Source organism: Pogona vitticeps, chromosome 5 (genome assembly GCF_051106095.1).
Source record: "Pogona vitticeps strain Pit_001003342236 chromosome 5, PviZW2.1, whole genome shotgun sequence".
Taxonomy (NCBI): Eukaryota; Metazoa; Chordata; class Lepidosauria; order Squamata; family Agamidae; genus Pogona; species Pogona vitticeps.
The window spans coordinates 95700085-95723188 of NC_135787.1; the positions used below are offsets into that span (position 1 = coordinate 95700085).

At 45.1% G+C, this 23104-nt stretch overlaps 1 long non-coding RNA gene across 2 annotated transcripts; it reads left to right on the top strand.

Moving 5' to 3' along the window:
- The first annotated feature begins 1278 nt into the window (after positions 1-1278).
- Positions 1279-14132, top strand: LOC144589463 (uncharacterized). Of its 2 annotated transcripts, XR_013545577.1 has the most exons (4): positions 1279-10924; positions 11520-11833; positions 12405-12546; positions 13872-14132. It is a non-coding gene; the product is annotated as an uncharacterized LOC144589463 (long non-coding RNA). The 2 variants fall into 2 exon arrangements; XR_013545576.1 differs by lacking the exon at positions 1279-10924 and having other exon boundaries at positions 11380-11833.
- The last annotated feature ends 8972 nt before the right edge of the window (positions 14133-23104 follow it).

A 23104-nucleotide genomic window follows, 5' to 3' on the forward strand; every position in this document is an offset into this window, starting at 1 on the left:
GTTTTTCTTCAGTAGTGATTCTATTCTCTTTCTTTCTGTTACAGACCCTAGGCCTTTCACATTTAAAGTAACTAAACTTATGTTTTTCTCCATAATCTGACTTTTATTTGGTCCCGTTGTGTATCCCACAAAACAAAAACAAAAACACCCTAAGAAACCAAATTCACCTACATCTCTATCTAATCTCCTATCCCTAACATCCCTCTCTACATATAAACTCTTTTCCTCCCTCCCATTTTCCCGTGTCTCAATAAAGTTTGATGCGAGCTCTGGGAGGGAGGGAGATGCCACACACACCAGTCTGGGCCCCAGCCAAATCTTCATTCCTGTTTCACCCTACCCTGTATATATATCATAATGCCATAATGCCTCTTTCATTTAACATATTTGTTTCTATTTATGTCCTTATCCCTTAACTTTTCCTCTCACTTCTTCAACCCAAAAACAAACAAACAAAACAACCCACAGAAGAAAAAAGACAGCGTTAATAAAAAGAAAAGGAAGAAAAAAGGGAAAAGAAATAAAAAATACAGTGTTAAAAAAAGGAAGATAGAAAGAGTGGGGGGAGGGGGGAGTAGTCAAACATCCGATAACATCCAATGGTTTCTTCCAATCGAGATATCTTTCTCTTTCAAATTTCCACTCCTTGCACGCTTACTTACTTGTACCTTGGTCGCCTTCATCTTCTTGCCAAAGCCCCCTCACAATCAGCAAATCCTTGCCTTCTTCAAAAGAGTAGATTTTGAAAACTACTCCATCCTTCCATATTTTCAAAAAGACAGGACGAACCAAGTTGCATTTTCTACCATTCTTGATTAGAATTGAAGTGACGGGTTTCATCGTTTTCCTCCACTGTATAGATTCATTCCTTAAAACCTGGTAGATCTGAACTGGGTTTGATCTATAAACTAGCAGTTCTGGTTTTTCTTTAATGACCTTAAGAAATTGTTCTTTCTTGACATAGTTGAAAAATTTCAATATTTACAGGTACAGTGTGTTGCCCCATCGGGCACTGGGGCACATAGAAGCAGAAAAGTAGTATGTGCTGCCCAATTAGGCATTGAGGTAGATGGCAGCAGCGAAGTCGCGTGTGTTGCCCCATCAGGCACTGAGGTAGACGGCAGCAGCAAAGTCGCATGTGTTGCCCCATCAGGCACTGAGGTAGATGGTAGCAGCGAAGTCGCGTGTGTTGCCCCATCAGGCACTGAGGTAGACGGCAGCAGCGAAGTCGCGTGTGTTGCCCCATCAGGCACTGAGGTAGATGGCAGCAGCAAAGTCGCGTGTGTTGCCCCATCGGGATGTCCACATCCCACACTGATTTTCTAGGCTGGATCAGTGTGGGATTACATTCTAGGTACCAACATAATTATTGGCAGATACGGTGGCATTGGGGGTGGCATTGGTAATTTATTGGCAGATATCTGCCACATGGATGAGGAAGAGGGAGGCATTTGCCATCAAGGAGGGATAGAGACACTCACCAAAGTGAACTAAAATATGCTGTTTTTGGCTGGCAGAAATGGTGGGATGCTGAATTCAGATCTGCAAGCAGCACATGAGCCTCTAGAAGCTGGAATGAACAGTGTACCTACCTACTGAGGCAGTAGAAAAGGCTAGGACACTGGAATGAACAATCTGCAAGGAATTTGGAATGAAGGCTGAGTGGACTTTGGAGCACCGTGCTTAGCTATGCTATTTTGCCAATCATTGCCATTAACGTGAAGAGTGTTTTGTTTTGTTTATTGAAAAAATTATTACAACTGGGATGGGCAAATTAGATTGAGTGATGTCATTGACAACTGCAGACAGATCATGAACTTGTGTTTATATTGGTTTAAAAATGGTTACGGTACATAACTGTGCACTAGGACTGTGTACATTTAAGGCAGTAGATTTAAACATGGAGAGGGAAGAGGTGCCCTTTGGAGTTTTCTAAGCAAAAGAGAGAACCAGTGGACTCGTTTCGCCATTCAACTGAGCATCACGGCACTGCAGTTTGAGGACGAGAAAATGCAGAGAGAGACTCGGCCCATAGAAGAATATAGGCTCTTGCCTGAACTGGATGGCGTCGTGGAGGTTGATGGCTTTGAGAGGTCAATATGTCAGTGAACCTGCTCTAGGTTTTTATTCTGAACTTTACGAGAGCCATCCAAAGTAGGGAACCTTCTTGTCAAAAGGAGCTTAGCATCTCACACAGGAGTTTCAAAGTCTAAACTAAAACCCAGAGGAGATAGGCCACACCGCTGACCTTGAAGACACCAGCCTTCGCTGAAATGCCACTGTGAGGGATAAACTACGAGGCTGGCTCTATCCTTCCTCCTTTTGTCCCACGATAGATTGAGTTCCAGTGGTTGATGAGAGGCTACGGAAGCATTAGTCACATCTGGCCTTAATTTTCAATGGATTATTTTCCCAGTCAGTATAAGGCAGACAAAATCTTTATTAAGCTATCAGTAGACGACTGCAATATGAAAATAGGATTAATGCACCAATTTAGGGCAGAATCCAAAATCCCAGATAGGCTTGCTGTAGAAGGTTTGGATTGGCCTTTAAGTCCCTTTTTCTGGCACAACGATCCTTCTGCCGGCCTACCCCCCTGACGCTGGCCTAACACTCTGTGCGGGCTGATCCACCATCTGATCAGTGGACAGAAGGGCCAAAAGGGGGAGGGGAAGTGGAGGAGAAAGGGAGGGGCAGGGGAGGAGCTGAGTTACACCAAGCTCAAACTCCTCACCCTTATGCTGGCAGAAGTCAGGCCAGGAAAAAAAATACTCCAAAGTAATTTCCAGCACATGGAACCCAATGGGAGCTTGCAAAATAATTAAGGCCCAATCCTCCCACCTCTCAGGGAGACACACTCAGTTGAGATTACGATACAGCACACCATCACCGGTATATATACCCCTGTGATGGACTGCGATGATGTCACCTGCCCATCATTGCTATGGCTAGAGTTCATCTGCCTATAGCAGGACAGGAGGTGGGACTTCAGAGGGAGGAGCTAAGGTATATAAGGGGGAGTGAATGATTTGTGAGTCAGATAGGGACTTGGTTAGGGTCTTGTTAGGGACTTAGGGCATTTGCAGGTTATGAGGTACTGTGTTAGTGAAGGTCTGTGTGAGAGAGTGTATGAGGGGATACTTTATTATATTGATTGCCTTGTTTAGTTAATACAGTGATTTACTATTACTTATGTTGTATCAATAAACAATCATTTTATTTTTAAAATCCATACCATTGTCTGAGGAGTCAGATATGTGTGTGGTTGGTGGCAGCGTGTAAAGTGTGTAGGTAAGAGTGACATGACACCTCCTTTGTGACGTGAGAGGAGGCTGTCACAATAAAACTGGTGTCCAGCGGTTGGGATACGAGTTGTCCAGTAAAGCCTTGGCCAAAGTGACCAGAGCAAAAGGATTTCAGTTAGGGTCACCTGAAGTGTAAAGCGTAGGTAACTCTCTACAATTTGACTGAAGGGGAACAAATTTAGTGGAGAGGCGCTTGAGCTTCAGAGTGGGAGAACTGATATATGAGCTCTGTGGTGTCCATTTTGTGAGGGAGAGTGGCCCAAAGCGCAGTCTGTGCTGATTTGGTCAGAGTGTCCAGAGTTAGGTGAACTCTGTTGGGACAGACCAAGGGCAGCAAAGCTGAGGGATCTCCATTGTAAACAGTGGAACCTAAGTGTGTGGGTAGAGCTGTAATAAAATTTTAAGTTGTGCCAAAGGCAGAAATATAAAATAAAGTATCCTTAGTTTGGCAAGAGGCCCAGTATAAGGGGAAGAAGACGACAGAGAAGCGTAGTTACAGTTACCAGCTTAGCTAGACCAGCTGGAATACACTGCTAATAAATAGCAGACCTTAGCACAGGAAAGAAAAATAGTGTTTTTACACAGGGGCTTGGAAATAGTAAAGAGCCTCTTGTGCAATTAACATGCCTTTAACGCACAGTAAAACGGCTGAAAGTGAGCCAAAATCTCCAGGGATGTCTGATAGGTCTGGGGATGAGTTTAATGGCGAGAAAAGGTTTGCCTCAGTGCAGGAGGAAGAATTTACTAGTGAACATTTATCAGAACTGAGGAAAATTCAGTTAGCCCAGGCACATGAATTTCAAATGAAACAGCTAGAAAAAGAGGAAAGAATGAGGCAGTTAGAAGTAGAAAAGGAGGAAAGAATAGAAAGGGAAAGGATTGCCCTAGAAAAAGAGGAAAGAGAGAGACAAAGACAATTTGAACTGGAGAAGGAACGTATGGCCTTTGAGATTAGAAAGCTAGAATTGATGAACCAGAATAATAACAACAACCAAAAGTCTAGTCTGGAAGAGGGCCAATTATCAAAAGCAGATTTAAAGAAATTCCCTTCTTATAAACAGGGGGACTCTCCTGAATCGTTCCTTACGATTTTTGAAAGAACATGTTCCGATTTTTCTGTCAGAGAATCAGAGAAAATGATAATTTTAAGGTCTCTACTTAGTGGGAAAATGGCTGAAGTCTATGCTGATATGCCAATTGAATTCAGTAAAGATTATTCAGAGTTTAAAAAGATGGTTTTTACTAGATTTGGCATAAATGCAGAACACCTGAGACAGAAATTCAGAAAACTTTCAAAGAAATCAGATGAATCTTACACACAGCTTGGTTTTAATTTAGAAAAATGCTTGGACCGGTGGCTAGCACAAGAGAATGTACAGACGTTTCAACAATTAAAAAATGTTATAGGATTGGAACAGTTCTATTCCTTACTCCATGGTGAAATTAAATATTTGGTTCAAGAAAAGAAACCTTCAGACATTAAACAGACAGCTCAGATTGCTGATTTTATTTCTCAAATAAGGGGGCCTGTAAATTCTGAGGGAAAATACATGAGGAAGACATGGGACCCTAAGTACCCCAAAGGGCTAGTTCAGAGCCAGCCGAAAGTGGGCGACCATTTTGTTGAAAAGCCTTCAGGACAGAACCAGGCCAAGAGCCAGGTTTTGGAGGGAAAAGAAAAATCAGAAAGATTTGCTGGCAAAAGCTCATGGGGAGAGAAAATTTGCTTCGCTTGTCAGGGGAGGGGACACATTGCTTCCCAGTGTTTTAATACAAAACAAATTAAAGAAATTTCTCCTCAGAAAGTGAATTTAAAAGAGACCAAGTCTGTATATTGCATACAGAACAGTCAGATGACTCCCTCTAGAGGTAGCTCTGTAACCATGGAAACGAAAACAGAGGCAGCTAAGACCTCTGAAATTGATACTTTGAGTGAGCAGATTTCAAGCAACGATGAAAATCTGCCTATAGCTGAGATTAGACACTGCTTATATATTCAAGCTAATTCTCAGTTACTTGAATCAGCTGGTGACAAAATAAAAATATTTGAAAACAACTATACAGCCTTAAGAGACACTTGCTCCCAAGTTACCATCTGCCACTCTGACATTGTACCTCAGAAATGTATAATTCCTAATCAGCACCTGACTCTCAAAGGGATTGGGAAGGAGGTAGTGATTTTACCTGTAGCTGAAGTTTTAATAAATTATCAAGGTTGGCGGGGTAATTGGCGAGCTGGGGTTTCTTCTCAAATTCCTACACCAGTCCTTATTGGTACTGATTTAGCAAAACATGTCAAAAGTGCCTTGGTGATTACACGGTCACAATCAGAACAAATTAAGGCTGCAAGAAATGGTACCGAATCGCAAGAGAAAGAGGAAAATATACCCCAAGCTGAGGCGTTTTCTTTAGAAATACCTCAGAAAAATATATTCGCCAAAGAACAGATAGCAGACCCCACTTTAAAGATTTGTTTTGAAAAAGTGGATGACAAAGAATTATCCCTTGAATGTCCTGAACGTTTCATTATCAAACGTGGGTTGCTTTATAAAGAAAAACTGATCCATATTTCTAAAGGGGGACCTGAGATTAAAAGTCAATTGGTTGTACCTGATGAATATCGTCCCATGATTCTGGAAAAGGGACATGCAGACATTTTCGCAGCACATTTGGGTATAAATAAGACCAAACAGAGAATATCCCAGAATTTTTATTGGCCTGAAATGGGAAAACAGATTAGAATTTTCTCTCAGAGATGTGATGTATGCCAGAAGCAGGGTCATAACCGTGACAAGACTAAAGCAAAGCTGTGCCCTTTACCAGTAATTTCAACACCTTTTAAACGTCTAGGAGTGGATATTATAGGTCCATTACCCACAGTCACTAAGAGAGGGAACAGATTTATTCTTACCATTGTGGACCATGCCACGAGATACCCTGAGACAATTTCTTTAAGAAATATTGAGACCCATACCGTAGCTGATGCTCTGGTGAACTATATGAGTAGGATGGGTTTCCCTTCAGAGATTATCACAGATTTAGGAACACCATTTACCTCCAAACTTATGAAGAAATTATGGCAGATTTGTGGAATAAAACACCTAGAAACTTGTCCCTATCATCCGGAAAGTAATGGGTTAACAGAGAGATTCAATGGGACCCTCATGAGGATGATTAAAGCTTATTTAACTGAGAACTATACTAACTGGGACCAAAACCCACAGTTACTTTTATATGCCTACAGATCAGTTCCACAAGAGAGTACTTGTTTCAGCCCTTTTGAGCTATTATTTGGGAGACATGTGAGGGGTCCATTTGATCTAAGTAAGCAAAATTGGGATCAGATTGTTAAAAGAAACCCCCAAAATGTGATCACACGTGTAGACTCTGTGGTAAACAGCCTCGAAAGAAATCTAGATTTGGCTGCTGAGAATCTAAGACCACAAAAAGTCAAACTGAAAATGTGGTATGACAAAAAGGCTAGGGAACTTCAGTTTATTCCTAGAGATGAGGTCTTTCTGGTGAGGCCCATCAAGCGGAACAAGTTACAACTGAACTGGAACAGTCCATATGGAGTTATTCATGAAATGAGTAACCTCAATGACATTCTTGAGGGAGTTGAACACCTAGACAAAAGGGTTGTTCATGTAAATGCCCTTAAGCCTTCTTATAGTGAAAAAAAATTGTGCTGTTTGAAATGAAAGCAGCTGATAAAAGAGAACATGAGTTACCTTTCTGGAAAGGGAGGGGTCAGCAAAAGTTCATCTCAGAGGAGGTGCAGATCAGCCCTACTCTATTCATAGAACAGCAGAGTGATTTAACATTAGTTAATAAGTATCAGCAGGTTTTCTACAGCAAACCTAATGTAGCCAAAGGAATGTTACATCAGATTGATGCAGAGCTGATGAAGAAAAGGAGCAAGGACCTAGTTCCATGGTCCAATGACTGCAAGGAGGCTTTTGGAAAGCTAAAAGAAGCATTTACCAACCACCCTGTGTTGCATGCTCCAGACTTAAAACAAGAATTCATCGTCCACACCGATACTTCGGAGGCCGGGGTAGGAGCCGTTCTGTACCAGTGTGATGACAACGGAGACCAGCATCCTGTGTCCTACCTGATCCAGAAACTTCGAAAGAGAGAAAAGCACGTGTCGACCATCGGAAAAGAGTGTTGGGCCATCGTTTACGTGATCCAGAGAGTGAGGGCCTACATCTGGAAAAGACACTTCATGTGGACTATGACTTGGAGGGTAAGGTTGTCAAATGGACAATGAACTGTGTTACTGACGCCTTATCCCGAAGACCTGAAGACGACGGATGAATAAACAGGGACTCTTAAAAACTATAATTAAGTGTAAAAGGTTGTAAAATGTTATTGTGATTGCATTATTATCTGTGTAAACTTTTGCATTTGCTTATTTGGAAAGTAAGTATATTTAAAGAGATGTTTATGAATAAAAATGTTATGTGGTTGTGCTATGTATAGTATTGGGGTATGTATTGTTATATTTCTTGTGCAGTTGTTTTGGGATGAAAAGCACTTTAGCTTTTCCCCGCAAAACAACTTTATAAGGGGGGAGGTATGTGACGGCTGCGATGATGTCACCTGCCTGTCATTGCTATGGCTGGAGTTCATCTGCCTATAGCAGGACAGGAGGTGGGACTTCAGAGGGAGGAGCTAAGGTATATAAGGGGGAGTGAATGATGTGTGAGTCAGATAGGGACTTGGTTAGGGTCTTGTTAGGGACTTAGGGCATGTGCAGGTTATGAGGTACTGTGTTAGTGAAGGTCTGTGTGAGAGAGTGTATGAGGGGATACTTTATTATATTGATTGCCTTGTTTAGTTAATACAGTGATTTACTATTACTTATGTTGTATCAATAAACAATCATTTTATTTTTAAAATCCATACCATTGTCTGAGGAGTCAGATATGTGTGTGGTTGGTGGCAGTGTGTAAAGTGTGTAGGTAAGAGTGACGTGACACCTCCTTTGTGATGTGAGAGGGGGCTGTCACACCCCTCACTCAGATGTCAACATACGGGCCAGGGGACTCTTTCTCTCTGGCTTTGCAGCATACTGACTTTGGACTCACGAGGAGACACTTGAGTCATGGTGGTGGTGGCAGCTCACTATGGGAAATGGCACTTTGCAACACAAAACACACAAAAGACCCACTCCAAAGCGTGTAAGTTCTCTTCTCTAACATCTGTCAGCCTCGCATCCTGCCTCGTATCCTAACAGGTAGAGACTTCAACCCCCAGAAATCCTGACCAGCAGAGGTGGTGGTGAAGGCTTCTGGAAGTTGCAGTCCAAGAATATCTGGAGGCCCAAGGTTGGAGACCACTGTATTAACAGGTAGAGCCACTAATCTGTCTGCCTCATATCCTAAAAGGTAGAGCCATCCAGGAATGCAGCTGCAAGACACAAACACCCCGAAGCCTGTGGCTTCCAGCTTCTAGAAAAGAAAACCCAGGTAAATGAACGGAGGAAAGCCATGAAATGTCAGTCTTGCCTTTCTCACGAGAGTACTTCTCACTAGCAACAAATAAGGCTTGACTTCTTCTCCTGCCTGTGTCTTCTAGGGCTGAAGTGAAGTTGTTGTTGAGGGTGGGCAGAATGCTACTCTAAGGGACCCAAACTACCCTCCCAGACATTAACCAGGAGGCTGAGGGTGGGCAGGATTAGGGTTGGATGGATCCACGCAGCCCCCCAATCATGAGCCAGGAGGCGGAGGGAGTGGGTGGGAGCCAACCCGGCTGCCCAATCATGGGGGAAAGAGCCCAAGTGAAGTCCCTAAACATTACCCAACCAGAAAAGAAGACAGGAAGATGGACAGTGAAAGGTCAGACCCTGAGCTGTGTAGAGTTGTGTCAGAGGGACGAGAGCCCCCGTGATCCCTAACATGCCCAGCCTAGGAATGGTTGCCCAAAGTACAACTCTGCACAGCTCTGGTTGCTATATTTGCCACTGATGACGAGTTAGAAGGGAGGGAAAAGGGAATAAGACGAGGCCATCCCACGGAAGGAGTGTGGCATCGTGTGCAAGGAGGTAGCTAGGAGTAACGGGGTGGGTTTCTGCAAGAGAATCCTTGGGAAATGCTTGGGAATGTGAAAGACAGCTTTGCAGTTCCAAAAAAGTGGGGAGAGGGCACATCCTGCAGCAGCTTGCTTGCCTCGTGGCCCAAAGTAGGCATGGGCCACATTGTCTCGCAACTGTACCTCCTGTGGATCCGGGCCCTGGGATGTTTCCCCCGTCACATTCAAAACACACATGGGAAGTCATGGCTATAACAGCCCCCACATCTGGGGGGGATCTAGGGGGGCAAGTTATGTAGCACAGCACACACTAGTAAGGTCTTTGACACCTTTTCTGATTTGCGGAGCAGGCAACCCCCTACATGCTGCAAAAGACAGAAACACATTTTCCCCACCCCAAAGGATCACTCGCTCTGTCACCATTCTGGTTTTCCTGTGTGTACGGTGTCTGCAGGAATGGCCGGAGAGGATAGCCCCAATCAGCTGGAGTGGGGGAAACATAGCCCTCAGCATCTGTATGAGTCCTCTTTGTTCCCTCCCATTTGCCACACATTAAACTTACCCAGCCACCAACCTCGGGCGGCAGGCCAGCTCTCTGCCAAAGGAAGCAGACCAGATGCCTCCAGCACCTGGGCATCATGATCCGATCCAGGAATAGTGCCATTCACATAGGTGAAAGTTCCCTGGGCATTACCAGAGGCTGGGCTCCCCAAACCCCCTCCTCCGAAGGGGACCAAATGCTCTTCGCTTCAGGAAGATTCTCCCCAAAGGGGACAGAACAAGGATTCTGCTGGAGAAGCATCGAGAAACCCATCAGTCAAAAAGACTGCGTTCGGCCAGAGGGCTTGTCAAGCGCATCACCACACCGTCGTTTGCCTGTCTTCAGAGAGACCCTTGCCTCCCTGGTGCCAGCAGTGGGGGAGTTCAAACGCATTTAAAACTCAGTCCCTCTCCCTGACTCAGAGATGCCTAGTTTTGGCACCAAGAAAGCTGCCACTCTAACCATCTTTCAGAAAACAGCAGAGGAAAGACCAGAGAGTCCCTGGGAGCAAAAAAGCAGTTTATTTTGAGCTCAAAAATCACAGAGAGTCATAAATGCATTTTGTGTGAATTCAAGTGTACCTACATGTTTAACTCACTTATAGCTAATAGCCACCTGTTCATATATTTTGGATGTCTTATTCACTTCACAGCTACAAAAAGAGTGGAGAGAAGAGAAAGAAGGCTCAGGCAATGAGAGAGCCATCCTGGCTGTGAAGAATGCTATCTATAGGCCTTGAAACTGGGGAGGAATTTTTTGGCTTCCCTTGGTGTGCTAATTAGGCACACCTGGTGACCTCCAGGAGCTACTCTTCCAGGAGTTACCAATTAGTTGGCTTCAGAAAGGACTGCACCTGATTGGTTGGAAAGGCTGCAGGCCCTGATGGAGGGTGATGGGATATAAGGCCAGCCAGAGGAAATGGCTGAGCTTAGCAGTTCTGGGCAGCAGCTTTATTCTGGCTGGAACATGTCCTCCAGTCTGCTGTTATGAGGAACTCTGCTTGAGTGCTGGAACCATGCTAATCTGTGGGGAGAGCTGAGAGGTAGGAAGCTGTTATTGTTTTTGGTGGGAACAGCTCTTAGCTGCCTAAATCTCAGAATAGGTTTTGTCCTTAAGGTTGCTTTTGAGGCTGGATGTGCTTTTGCATCACCCTGGCTCAAAGTATGACTAAACTGGTCAGTGCATCCTCTCTGTAAGAGGCTTCACACTTCACTAATAGTGAACCTGTAAGAGTCTAGGGAAAAAAAAAACAATTAAGCTGGGTTACTCTGGGGAATGCATTTCCCCAGAACGGTGTTGACTTTGCTCTTAGTCTTTGAGTATTGATCTGGGGAATGCATTTCCCCAGAACGGTGTTGACTTTGCTCTTAGTCTTTGAGTATTGATTAGGCAGAAGACTTGTTCAGCTTCCTTTATTTCAGGTGGGCCCTTCTGATAGCCTTGCTTTTGCCTCCCATCCATTGGGGGCATTCCTAGCCGGTGCAATAAAAGGGCCTTAGACTCTCTCTGCATGCAAGGCTTAGTCTGAGCTGTAGGTGGCAGCAGAGCAGTTCTCTCTCTTTCTCTAGCCATGCCATCCCTGGTTCTCAGGGTTGACCATGTCTTTCTCTCTGTCTGTCTGTCTTTCCTCTTCCAAGGTAGAGCGAGGCGTGGACAGGGCGCTTTTCCAGAGCTGCTGCCTATGGCAACTGGATGTGTCCCCCCAAGGCGGATGCCAGGGCCCTTCTCTGCCCCACAGCCTTTTTCGGGAAGGGCCTGCAAGCCCCGCCCAGCGAAGAGAACACCTCGTCCTCCGCTCTCTCGCCGCCCAAATCGCCCTTGGAGGATTCTCCCGAAGGCCGGCGCTGCTCCGCCCCAAAGCAGAGCGTTGCCGAGCAACCCTCCGGCATCCCCCGGCCTGGCGTGCTCTGGCGGAAGGGGCATCGGCAGCTGGCCGGGCGAGGCGAGGCAGGTAGGTAGGTTGCTGCGCCTGGCGGGAGAGGGTGGTGACCAGTTGGACCGAGGGCTGGGCTCCTGGCCCCAGTCAGTGCAGGTTCTTGTTATGTTACCCCAGTGTCAGAGCAGTCCCCAGTTTGCCAAAGACCAGGAGTGGGGAGGGGAGTGGAAGAAAATGCCAGCCCAGGGGCTGCCTTGTTGCCTGCCACCTCTTCCTGTCTGTCTCTCTTTTTCCACTCAAAGGTCCCAGCTTGCTTGGGGGGGGGGCGTTGGGGGCAGGAGTCACCCTTGTAGAGTCTCTTCTAAACTGATCATTTCCGCAGGGCCATTTGATCTTAAGTGTCTGGAGGGGATAAAATCCCTTCATCTAGGTATGATAAGGAAAAGATTGCACAGTTTTTTACTACGTTCCTTTTCAGTTTTAGGCTTTAAGAGGTACATTTTTTCCCCATTTCATATTGTCCATAGGAAGCAATACATGAAGATATATGTTATTATGTTAACGGTGTACTTATTGTTTTGCATGTTATCTCTTGTCATCTGCTGCATTGTCATTTTGGTTTATTTAGTGTGCATTGTGTTTTCAGACTTTTGAAGTACGTCTGTGCGCCGATTGTTGAACGAGCATAATGAGTAGCAAGGAAGAAACATGGCAGAAATGGGATGCCAAACGCTATGATTGTCTGGTTGAAATGAAAACTCTTGACTGAAAACTGTTAAATAAGTCAGGTAAACTTTAGAAGGAAGTATTTTTCTTCTTCTTCATTTTAAAGAAACTTGTTTAAGGCACGTAGAGATGTACAACTTTTTTTAAAAAAAACTTCTCTGCCTTGTTTTATTAATGCTCTGAGAAAGCAATGGAGGAGTGGAGAAATATCAAATTGGCAGTCTATCGATATCTGTCTGTCTGTCTATCTATCATCAGGGAAAGCTATCAAATAAAACAAAATCAGTAGTGGGGAAAGCATCATTAAAACAGTGGCAGAGATACATTGTTTTTGCACAGTACGTCATTAAAAGCTAGTTGGAATTGGACTGTCTTCACAGTCTGTCCAGGAGCTATTAAGGGATGTGTATCGCAAGGCCTTTTCCGTGCATAGCAAACCAGATGTGCCTGCCAAATGCCTCTCTAAGAGTGCAAGTGACGTTTCAGGTTTAGAGAAAGGATGCATCTGAGCCGTCTTTACAGGGGAAGCGCTGGCCTCTGCTGCCAGTTTATGTACACAGGGAGAGAGTGGAGGTACGGAGTTGAAGTGCTGTAGTAAGTCAAATACCTGTATTGTGAAGTGCTGCACGGGTGCAGGAGAATTAATTTTTGTAGTTTACCTTTCCAGCATTTCTGTGAATGCTGATTGTTTCCTTCCCTCTAATTTAACAATGTAAAATACTTTAATATAAAGTATAAATTCTTGTTAAAATTAGTTCCATAGAGATAATGAAACGTTAAAAAATAGAAGGTTTATGTCGGATTGGACAATGTTATGACATTGTAAATCCTTTTTTGAAAGTTCTCCATCTGATGTTGAGAACTGTAACGCAGTGGTTGAGAACATGGTTATGAATAGGTGAAAACTCGTGTTCATCCATGTAAGGATCAGAGACTAGGAGAGCGTACACGGCATCACTTAGGTTACTTCAGATTCAAAAACAAATAAAAGCAGAAGTTGAAAAGGGAGTGAGAGAGTGTCAGGAATTAAGATCAAAGCATACAGTTGATTCAGGATTGTCAAATGGCCAAAATAAACGTGCGATTTCCCACCTTTACACTATTCTCATCTGACAGTTTTTTCCTTGTGTAAAGAAGAAAGATCTTGTGTGCCAGATTTTAAATTTCTATTCTACATATCTCATTCTAATATTCTTGACTGATTTTTCATGGATGGAAATGTCAGGGTTCCAGTGCCTTCAGTGTGATTTTCTGCTTAGAGCTGTGTCGCCAAATGCAAACTCTAACTATGCAGGTGTGTTGACTTTAATGCTTCTGTGAACTTACAGCAGAAGTATTTCAGTCAGTGTTCTGACCATTGCAATTTTGTCTTCTTTTCTCCCTGCAGAACGTCAGAGATGTGTACTTTGCATTAGAAAGCACAGTGAGCCATCAAGTGCAAGCACGTGAACTCTTGGTTGAAAGAACTGGAGTGACTGTTTTATATGCCAAATGGCTTCTGCATCTGCTGAAACATCTCACGCGTGAGAGACATCCTAGACTATAGTGATCAAGAAACAAAGACTAAAGGTTTAGGTGATCACAGAACAAAAAGCAATTAACTTTAGAGACAAGCAAGAAGTCAGTGGACATGTAGATGTCCGCCAGCGGAATTCCTAGAGCGTCGCCCTGAGAATTCCCTTTTATCAACCTTAACAAGCTTACAGATTGTTGACAGAATTCAGATGGGACACTAGTTACCTCATGGCCACTCAGGATAGGCCGGAGAAATCCTTTGAAGTTACGCACTAACTCTAAGGGAAAATAGGCAGAATGAGTGAGTCACAGATCCCCGTCAGGAGCCGCTCTCACTATGCCAGGAGAGTGTACTCTGCACTGAAGAACAGACATCAGCTAGTGACCTGGAGGGGAGCGTTCCCACACTAGACCATATGGAAGTGCTATATTTGCCAAACCTGAACTTGAAACATAGTCCAGCCATTCTTTTTTCTTTCAACGTGTGGCCAACGACCATTGGCAAAATGAGGGGGAAATGCCTCCTTATGAGAGACGTCAGTTGGCACCCTTGATAGCAAAAGAAAAACAATAGAACACAGCTGGCATCAGGAAGGGATGTGTGTTGGGGAGGAAATGACCCGAGAGGGGAAAGACAGATGGTGTGGCAAGCACAGAATGACAGAACATCCTTGGGGGGTGGGGGAGAGAACCAAACTTGTGGGGCGGGGGGAGCAAATGGACAGGGCTTGGGTCATGGAGGGAATGACAGCAGAATGGGGGGTGAGGAACCATGCTCGTGGTGGCCGAAAAAATACGGGGGGGATAGACAGGGCTTGCGTCGAGGAGGGGGGAGGGGGGGAGGGGAGGGAAGGGGAGGGGGGAGGGAAGGGGAGGGGGAGGGGGGAGGGAAGGGGATGGGGGAGGGGGAGGGGGCAGAACTGCACCTGACGTGGGCAGGAAAAGGCCATGGGCTTTAGATGAGATGCGTCGAGGAGGGACTGACAAGAGAGAGGGGCGGGTGGGAGGGACCATGCTTGGGTTGGGCCAGAAAGGCAGGGTGGGGATAGAGGGGGCTTGGGGGGAGGAGAGAGAAGAGGGTTGAGGGTGAAGCGGGATTTGTGGTAGGCAGGGCACGCAGCGGGGAGCAGAGAGGGCATTGCGGGAGGGTTTGTGAAAGGAAAGGGGTGGTCCTGGGAGTGGAGAGGGATGGACAAGAGGGGTTTATTTGCATAATAGAGATGAATGAGAAGAAAGGAATGTTATTTTCTTGGGTATATAAGGGGAAAGAGAAACAGTCTTTTTATGGTTGTGTTTCTACCCATTTAATGCACGCTTCTGCTTAAAATAGTGTGCTGCATCCCAAATTTCAAATCAGCTGTTCCCAGAAGCTACAAACGACCCCATCAGAGTTGTTTTCTTCTCTCTACCCCAAGAGAGACTCTTAATAACTGACTGAATCCTCTTCAGGGAAGGCCATGGAAAGTATTTCCTTGACATCCACCCAGGTGGGGGCCGAGAAATATGTCCCCTACCCCAGTATTAAAATTGACCCATCAGTGGCACTTCCTGAAATGAGACAATGCAAAGGCTGCTTATTTCCTTGGCTGATGGGAAGCGATAGCTTCTCCCGTGTTATTGTGAATTCAGCAGGCTTTCGTCTTCGCCTTTTAGAGAGCGGTGCTGTTTTAAAGCTGAGACAGGAGAAATATTTCATGTACCCGTCTCGTGGGTGGGTGTTAAAATAATCCTGGTATTCAATTTTTTCAGGAAGGGAAGCATAGGCTTCTCTTCCTTTAGAGGGAAATAGGCAGGCTTGGCATCGTCTCGTGCTACAGCTGGCTGAAGTTCTAATCTTCAGACAGGAGAGCTCCTTCTACCCATCATTGGAGGGAGGGTGTCAAGGAGAGCACTTAAGCATTTGAGAATTGTTAGTTTCACTTCTGCTCCATGGTCATAGCAGGTTTGGCATCGTCGAATTTTGAAGAAGTGTTTTTTCAGGCAAGGTTTTGCATTGTTTAATTTTGGGGGAGTGGTGCGTCCTTAGGCGCCTTTCATCTTGGATTAGGCGACGTATTTCCTATACCCGTCTTGAGTGATTGGTTGTCAAGGAAATCCCTTCCGTGGGCTTTCCTGAACAGAAGGGGTGATTTCTCTTCTGTTCAAAGACAACATCAGGCTTGGCTTCGTCATAATTGGGTGGGCTGGGTTCGTAGTGCCATTTTCATTACGAAAAGGATTTCCTTTACCCGTCCTGTGTGATTGGAGTTCTAGGAAATGACTTCCATGGCTTTCTTGAAGAGACGAAGTAATTTCTCTTCTTGTTGAAGGAAACGATCAGTCTTTGCATTGTTTCACTTCGGTGGTGTGGAGCGTCCTTAGGCGCCTTTAGTCTTGGATTAGGCAACGTATTTTCTCTACCCGTCGTGAGTGATTGGTTGTCAAGGAAATCCCTTCCGTGGGCTTTCCTGAAAAGAAGGGGTGATTTCTCTTCTGTTCAAAGACAACATCAGGATTGGCTTCGTCGGAATGGGGGGGGCTGGGTTTGTAGTGCGATTTTCATTACGAAAAGGATTTCCTTTACCAGTCCTGTGTGATTGGAGTTCTAGGAAATGACTTTCATGGCTTAATTGAAGAGAAGAAGTAATTTCTCTTCTTGTTGAAGGAAACGATCAGTCTTTGCATTGTTTCACTTCGGTGGCGTGGTGCGTCCTTAGGCGCCTTTCGTCTTGGATTAGGCGACGTATTTCCTCTACCCGTCTTGAGTGATTGGTTGTCAAGGAAATCCCATCCGTGGGCTTTCCTGAACAGAAGGGGTGATTTCTCTTCTGTTCAAAGACAACATCAGGCTTGGCTTCGTCGGAATGAGGGGGGGCTGGGTTCGTAGTGCGATTTTCATTACGAAAAGGATTTCCTTTACCCGTCCTGTGTGATTGGAGTTCTAGGAAATGACTTTCATGGCTTTCTTGAAGAAAAGAAGTAATTTCTCTTCTTGTTGAAGGAAACGATCAGTCTTTGCATTGTTTCACTTCGGTGGCGTGGTGCGTCCTTAGGCGCCTTTCGTCTTGGATTAGGCGACGTATTTCCTCTACCCGTCTTGAGTGATTGGTTGTCAAGGAAATCCCTTCCGTGGGCTTTCCTGAACAGAAGGGGTGATTTCTCTTCTGTTCAAAGACAACATCAGGCTTGGCTTCGTCGGAATGGGGGGGGGGCTGGGTTCGTAGTGCGATTTTCATTACGAAAAGGATTTCCTTTACCCGTCCTGTGTGATTGGAGTTCTAGGAAATGACTTTCATGGCTTTCTTGAAGAGAAGAAGTAATTTCTCTTCTGGTTGAAGGAAACGATCAGTCTTTGCATTGTTTCACTTCGGTGGCGTGGTGCGTCCTTAGGCGCCTTTCGTCTTGGATTAGGCGACGTATTTCCTCTACCCGTCGTGAGTGATTGGTTGTCAAGGAAATCCCTTCCGTGGGCTTTCCTGAACAGAAGGGGTGATTTCTCTTCTGATCAAAGACAACATCAGGCTTGGCTTCGTCGTAATTCGGGGGGCTGGGTTCGTAGTGCAATTTTCATTACGAAAAGGATTTCCTTTACCCGTCCTGTGTGATTGGAGTTCTAGGAAATGACTTTCATGGCTTTCTTGAAGAGAAGAAGTAATTTCTCTTCTTGTTGAAGGAAACGATCAGTCTTTGCATTGTTTCACTTCGGTGGCGTGGTGCGTCCTTAGGCGCCTTTCGTCTTGGAATAGGCGACGTATTTCCTCTACCCGTCTTGAGTGATTGGTTGTCAAGGAAATCCCTTCCGTGGGCTTTCCTGAACAGAAGGGGTGATTTCTCTTCTGATCAAAGACAACATCAGGCTTGGCTTCGTCGTAATTGGGGGGGCTGGGTTCGTAGTGCAATTCTCATTACGAAAAGGATTTTCTTTACCCGTCCTGTGTGATTGGAGTTCTAGGAAATGACTTTCATGGCTTTCTTGAAGAGAAGAAGTAATTTCTCTTCTGGTTGAAGGAAAAGATCAGTATTTGCATTGTATCACTTCAGTGGCGTGGTGCGTCCTTAGGCGCCTTTCATCTTGGATTAGGCGACGTATTTCCTCTACCCGTCTTGAGTGATTGGTTGTCAAGGAAATCCCTTCCGTGGGCTTTCCTGAACAGAAGGGGTGATTTCTCTTCCGTTCAAAGACAACATCAGGCTTGGCTTCGTCGTAATTGGGGGGGCTGGGTTCGTAGTGCGATTTTCATTACGAAAAGGATTTCCTTTACCCGTCCTGTGTGATTGGAGTTCTAGGAAATGACTTTCATGGCTTTCTTGAAGAGAAGAAGTAATTTCTCTTCTTGTTGAAGGAAACGATCAGTCTTTGCATTGTTTCACTTCGGTGGCGTGGTGCGTCCTTAGGCGCCTTTCGTCTTGGAATAGGCGACGTATTTCCTCTACCCGTCTTGAGTGATTGGTTGTCAAGGAAATCCCTTCCGTGGGCTTTCCTGAACAGAAGGGGTGATTTCTCTTCTGATCAAAGACAACATCAGGCTTGGCTTCGTCGTAATTCGGGGGGCTGGGTTCGTAGTGCAATTTTCATTACGAAAAGGATTTCCTTTACCCGTCCTGTGTGATTGGAGTTCTAGGAAATGACTTTCATGGCTTTCTTGAAGAGAAGAAGTAATTTCTCTTCTTGTTGAAGGAAACGATCAGTCTTTGCATTGTTTCACTTCGGTGGCGTGGTGCGTCCTTAGGCGCCTTTCGTCTTGGAATAGGCGACGTATTTCCTCTACCCGTCTTGAGTGATTGGTTGTCAAGGAAATCCCTTCCGTGGGCTTTCCTGAACAGAAGGGGTGATTTCTCTTCTGATCAAAGACAACATCAGGCTTGGCTTCGTCGTAATTGGGGGGGCTGGGTTCGTAGTGCAATTCTCATTACGAAAAGGATTTTCTTTACCCGTCCTGTGTGATTGGAGTTCTAGGAAATGACTTTCATGGCTTTCTTGAAGAGAAGAAGTAATTTCTCTTCTGGTTGAAGGAAAAGATCAGTCTTTGCATTGTATCACTTCAGTGGCGTGGTGCGTCCTTAGGCGCCTTTCATCTTGGATTAGGCGACGTATTTCCTCTACCCGTCTTGAGTGATTGGTTGTCAAGGAAATCCCTTCCGTGGGCTTTCCTGAACAGAAGGGGTGATTTCTCTTCTGTTCAAAGACAACATCAGGCTTGGCTTCGTCGTAATTGGGGGGGCTGGGTTCGTAGTGCGATTTTCATTACGAAAAGGATTTCCTTTACCCGTCCTGTGTGATTGGAGTTCTAGGAAATGACTTTCATGGCTTTCTTGAAGAGAAGAAGTAATTTCTCTTGTGGTTGAAGGAAACGATCAGTCTTTGCATTGTTTCACTTCGGTGGCGTGGTGCGTCCTTAGGCGCCTTTCGTCTTGGATTAGGCGACGTATTTCCTCTACCCGTCTTGAGTGATTGGTTGTCAAGGAAATCCCTTCCGTGGGCTTTCCTGAACAGAAGGGGTGATTTCTCTTCTGTTCAAAGACAACATCAGGCTTGGCTTCGTCGTAATTGGGGGGGCTGGGTTCGTAGTGCAATTTTCATTACGAAAAGGATTTCCTTTACCCGTCCTGTGTGATTGGAGTTCTAGGAAATGACTTTCATGGCTTTCTTGAAGAGAAGAAGTAATTTCTCTTCTTGTTGAAGGAAACGATCAGTCTTTGCATTGTTTCACTTCGGTGGCGTGGTGCGTCCTTAGGCGCCTTTCATCTTGGATTAGGCGACGTATTTCCTCTACCCGTCTTGAGTGATTGGTTGTCAAGGAAATCCCTTCCGTGGGCTTTCCTGAACAGAAGGGATGATTTCTCTTCTGATCAAAGACAACATCAGGCTTGGCTTCGTCGTAATTGGGGGGGCTGGGTTCGTAGTGCGATTTTCATTACGAAAAGGATTTCCTTTACCCGTCCTGTGTGATTGGAGTTCTAGGAAATGACTTTCATGGCTTTCTTGAAGAGAAGAAGTAATTTCTCTTCTGGTTGAAGGAAAAGATCAGTATTTGCATTGTATCACTTCAGTGGCGTGGTGCGTCCTTAGGCGCCTTTCATCTTGGATTTGGCGACGTATTATCTCTAGCCGTCGTGAGTGATTGGTTGTCAAGGAGATCCCTTCCGTGGGCTTTCCTGAACAGAAGGGGTGATTTCTCTTCTGTTCAAAGACAACATCAGGCTTGGCTTCGTCGTAATTGGGGGGGCTGGGTTCGTAGTGCCATTTTCGTTACGAAAAGGATTTCCTTTACCCGTCCTGTGTGATTGGAGTTCTAGGAAATGACTTTCATGGCTTTCTTGAAGAGAAGAAGTAATTTCTCTTCTGGTTGAAGGAAACGATCAGTCTTTCCATTGTCGTATTTCAGGGGTGTGGTGCGTCCTTAGGCGCCTTTCATATTAGATTAGGCGACGTAATTCCTTTACCCGTCTTTGTGATTGGTTGTCAAGGAAATTCCTTCCGTGAGCTTTCCTGAACAGAAGGGGTGATATCTCCTCTTGTCAAAGACAACATCAGGCTTGGCTTCTTCATAATTGGGTGGGCTGGGTTCGTAGTGCGATTTTCATTACGAAAAGGATTTCCTTTACCCGTCCTGTGTGATTGGAGTTCTAGGAAATGACTTTCATGGCTTTCTTGAAGAGAAGAAGTAATTTCTCTTCTTGTTGAAGGAAACGATCAGTCTTTGCATTGTTTCAATTCGGTGGTGTGGTGCGTCCTTAGGCGCCTTTCATCTTGGATTAGGCGACGTATTTCCTCTACCCGTCTTGAGTGATTGGTTGTCAAGGAAATCCCTTCCGTGGGCTTTCCTGAACAGAAGGGGTGATTTCTCTTCTGTTCAAAGACAACTTCAGGCTTGGCTTCAATATTCGGGTGGGGGACATATGTCTCAGGCCCTATCTGGGTTCGATGTCAAGGAAATGCTTTTCATGGTCTTCCCTGAGGAGGATTCAGTCAGTTATTAAGAGTCTCTCTTGGTGTAGAGAGTAGAAAACACCTCTGATAGACTGGGTTTCATTTTCCCCATATATACCCAAGAAAATAACATTCCTTTTTTCTCAGTCACCTCCCTTAAGCAAATAAACCCCTCTTGTCCATCCCTCTTTACTCCCAGGCCCACCCCTTTCCTTTCACAAACCCTCCCGCAATGCCCCCTCTGCTCCCCGCTGCATGCCCTGCTTACCACAAATCCCCCTTCACCCCCAACCCTCTTCTCTCTCCTCCCCTCAGGCCCCCTCTATCCCCACCCTGCCTTTCTGGCCCAACCCAAGCATGGTCCCTCCCACCCGCCCTGCTCTCTTGTCAGTCCCTCCTCGACACATCTCATCTAATGCCCATGGCCTTTTCCTGCCCACTTCAAGTGCGGTTCAAAACCCTCCCCTCCAATCATTCCCTCCTCGATGCGAGCCCTGGTGCCATGTGTGCCATGGCTGTGCTCTGCCAAGAAAGGGCCACCATTTCCACTCCAGGATGGATAGTGGTTCTCACTTAGATGTAATTTTGGATTAGCAAAAAGCAAAGCGTGCTGCTGATATTCCTCCCCATAGTGCTTCAAGTACACTCTGGGCGGTTTACAAGTCAATTATGCAGGCTACACATTGCCCCCCCCCAGCGAGCTGGGTACTCATTTTACCAACCTCAGTAGGATAAAAGGCTGAGTCAACCTTGAGCCGGCTACATGGGATTGAACCCTGGGTCGTGAGCACAGTTTTAGCTGCAGTACGTCAGTTTAACCAATGTGCCATGAGGCTCAGTGCATTAGGGTGCAAGTCTATCTACTGTCCCAGCTTCTGCAGCAGAAAGTTGTAACAAACCACCAGAATACACTGCATGTTTCCAGGTGAACATTACTTGGAGAGGATAGATGGCTCAGTGAGTTAAATATTTGGCTGAAATGTCAGAGGTTCTGAGTTCAGTTCTCCAATGTGTGTCCGAGGCAAAGAGCCAACCTCTTTAGTCCTGAACAAACTGCACTGTCTCAGGGTACCATCAGAAAAAGAAAATGTAGACCACTTCAAGAGTATACCTACAAATCCCTGGCTAGAGTTGCTATAAGTTGGAATTAAATTGATGGCAGACAATGATTATTATCGGACATAATGAGTGCCAGGGCTTGTTTATTTTATTTAATTTTACTTGATTTACTTTTCTGTACTGCAGTAGCTGGAGGCTAAATTTAGACTTTTGAACTGGTATCATCCTTCAGCCATGAATTAAAGAAACAATTTAGTTATGCTTACAAAACGGGAGCATTCCCAGAAAGCATACGGCAAACTTGGCCACCTCCCTGCTTATCCCTGCCTCCAGGTCATTTCTGAACAGATTGAAAAGTACTGGTCCCAGGACAGATCCCTGGGGCACACCGCTTTTCACCTCTCGCCATTGTGAAAATCGCCTGTTGACTGGACCTACTCTCCTGGTTTCCTGGTTCTCAACCCATTCAAAAGAGGACCTGCCCTCTTATCCCCTGACTGTGAAGTTTTCTCAGCACCCTTCGGTGAGGGACCACGTCAAACATCTTCTGAAAATCCAAATAGATAATATCTAATGGTTCGCCCATATCCACATGCCTGTTGACCTTTTCAAAGAATTCTAAAAGGTTTCTCCCTGGAACAGACGTTGGGCTAACCGGCCTGTAGTTTCCCGAGTCCCCCCTTCTTGCCTCTTTAAAGATTGGTGTGACATCTGGCACTGTGACTGTTTTAAGAGACAAGGTGTATATTTTAGTTAAGAGATCAGGAACTTGATTTCTCAGTTCCTTAGTAACGCTTGGGTGGCTGCCATCTGGGCGCAGTAACTTATTGATCTTCCGTTTATCAATTAAGTCTAAAACATTGTCTCTTTTAACCTGTCTAATGATTGTGTATTATGATATGAATAAAAATGTGCTGTAGAACAGAAAAGATAGATACTTTTTTCAGTCCTTGTGAGAAGTATGACTCTCAGAATAACAGTATGCTGCCTGAAAACCAGGATGCTTGTTTCTTTTCCTTGCTTATTTATTCTATGACGGAAATCCTGTTGCATCATTAAACAAAAGATGTAGCATTTGGAATTGAATGGTTGTAAGTTAAGAAATCTCTGAGGATGTATCGGTTGCATGCCAGTTT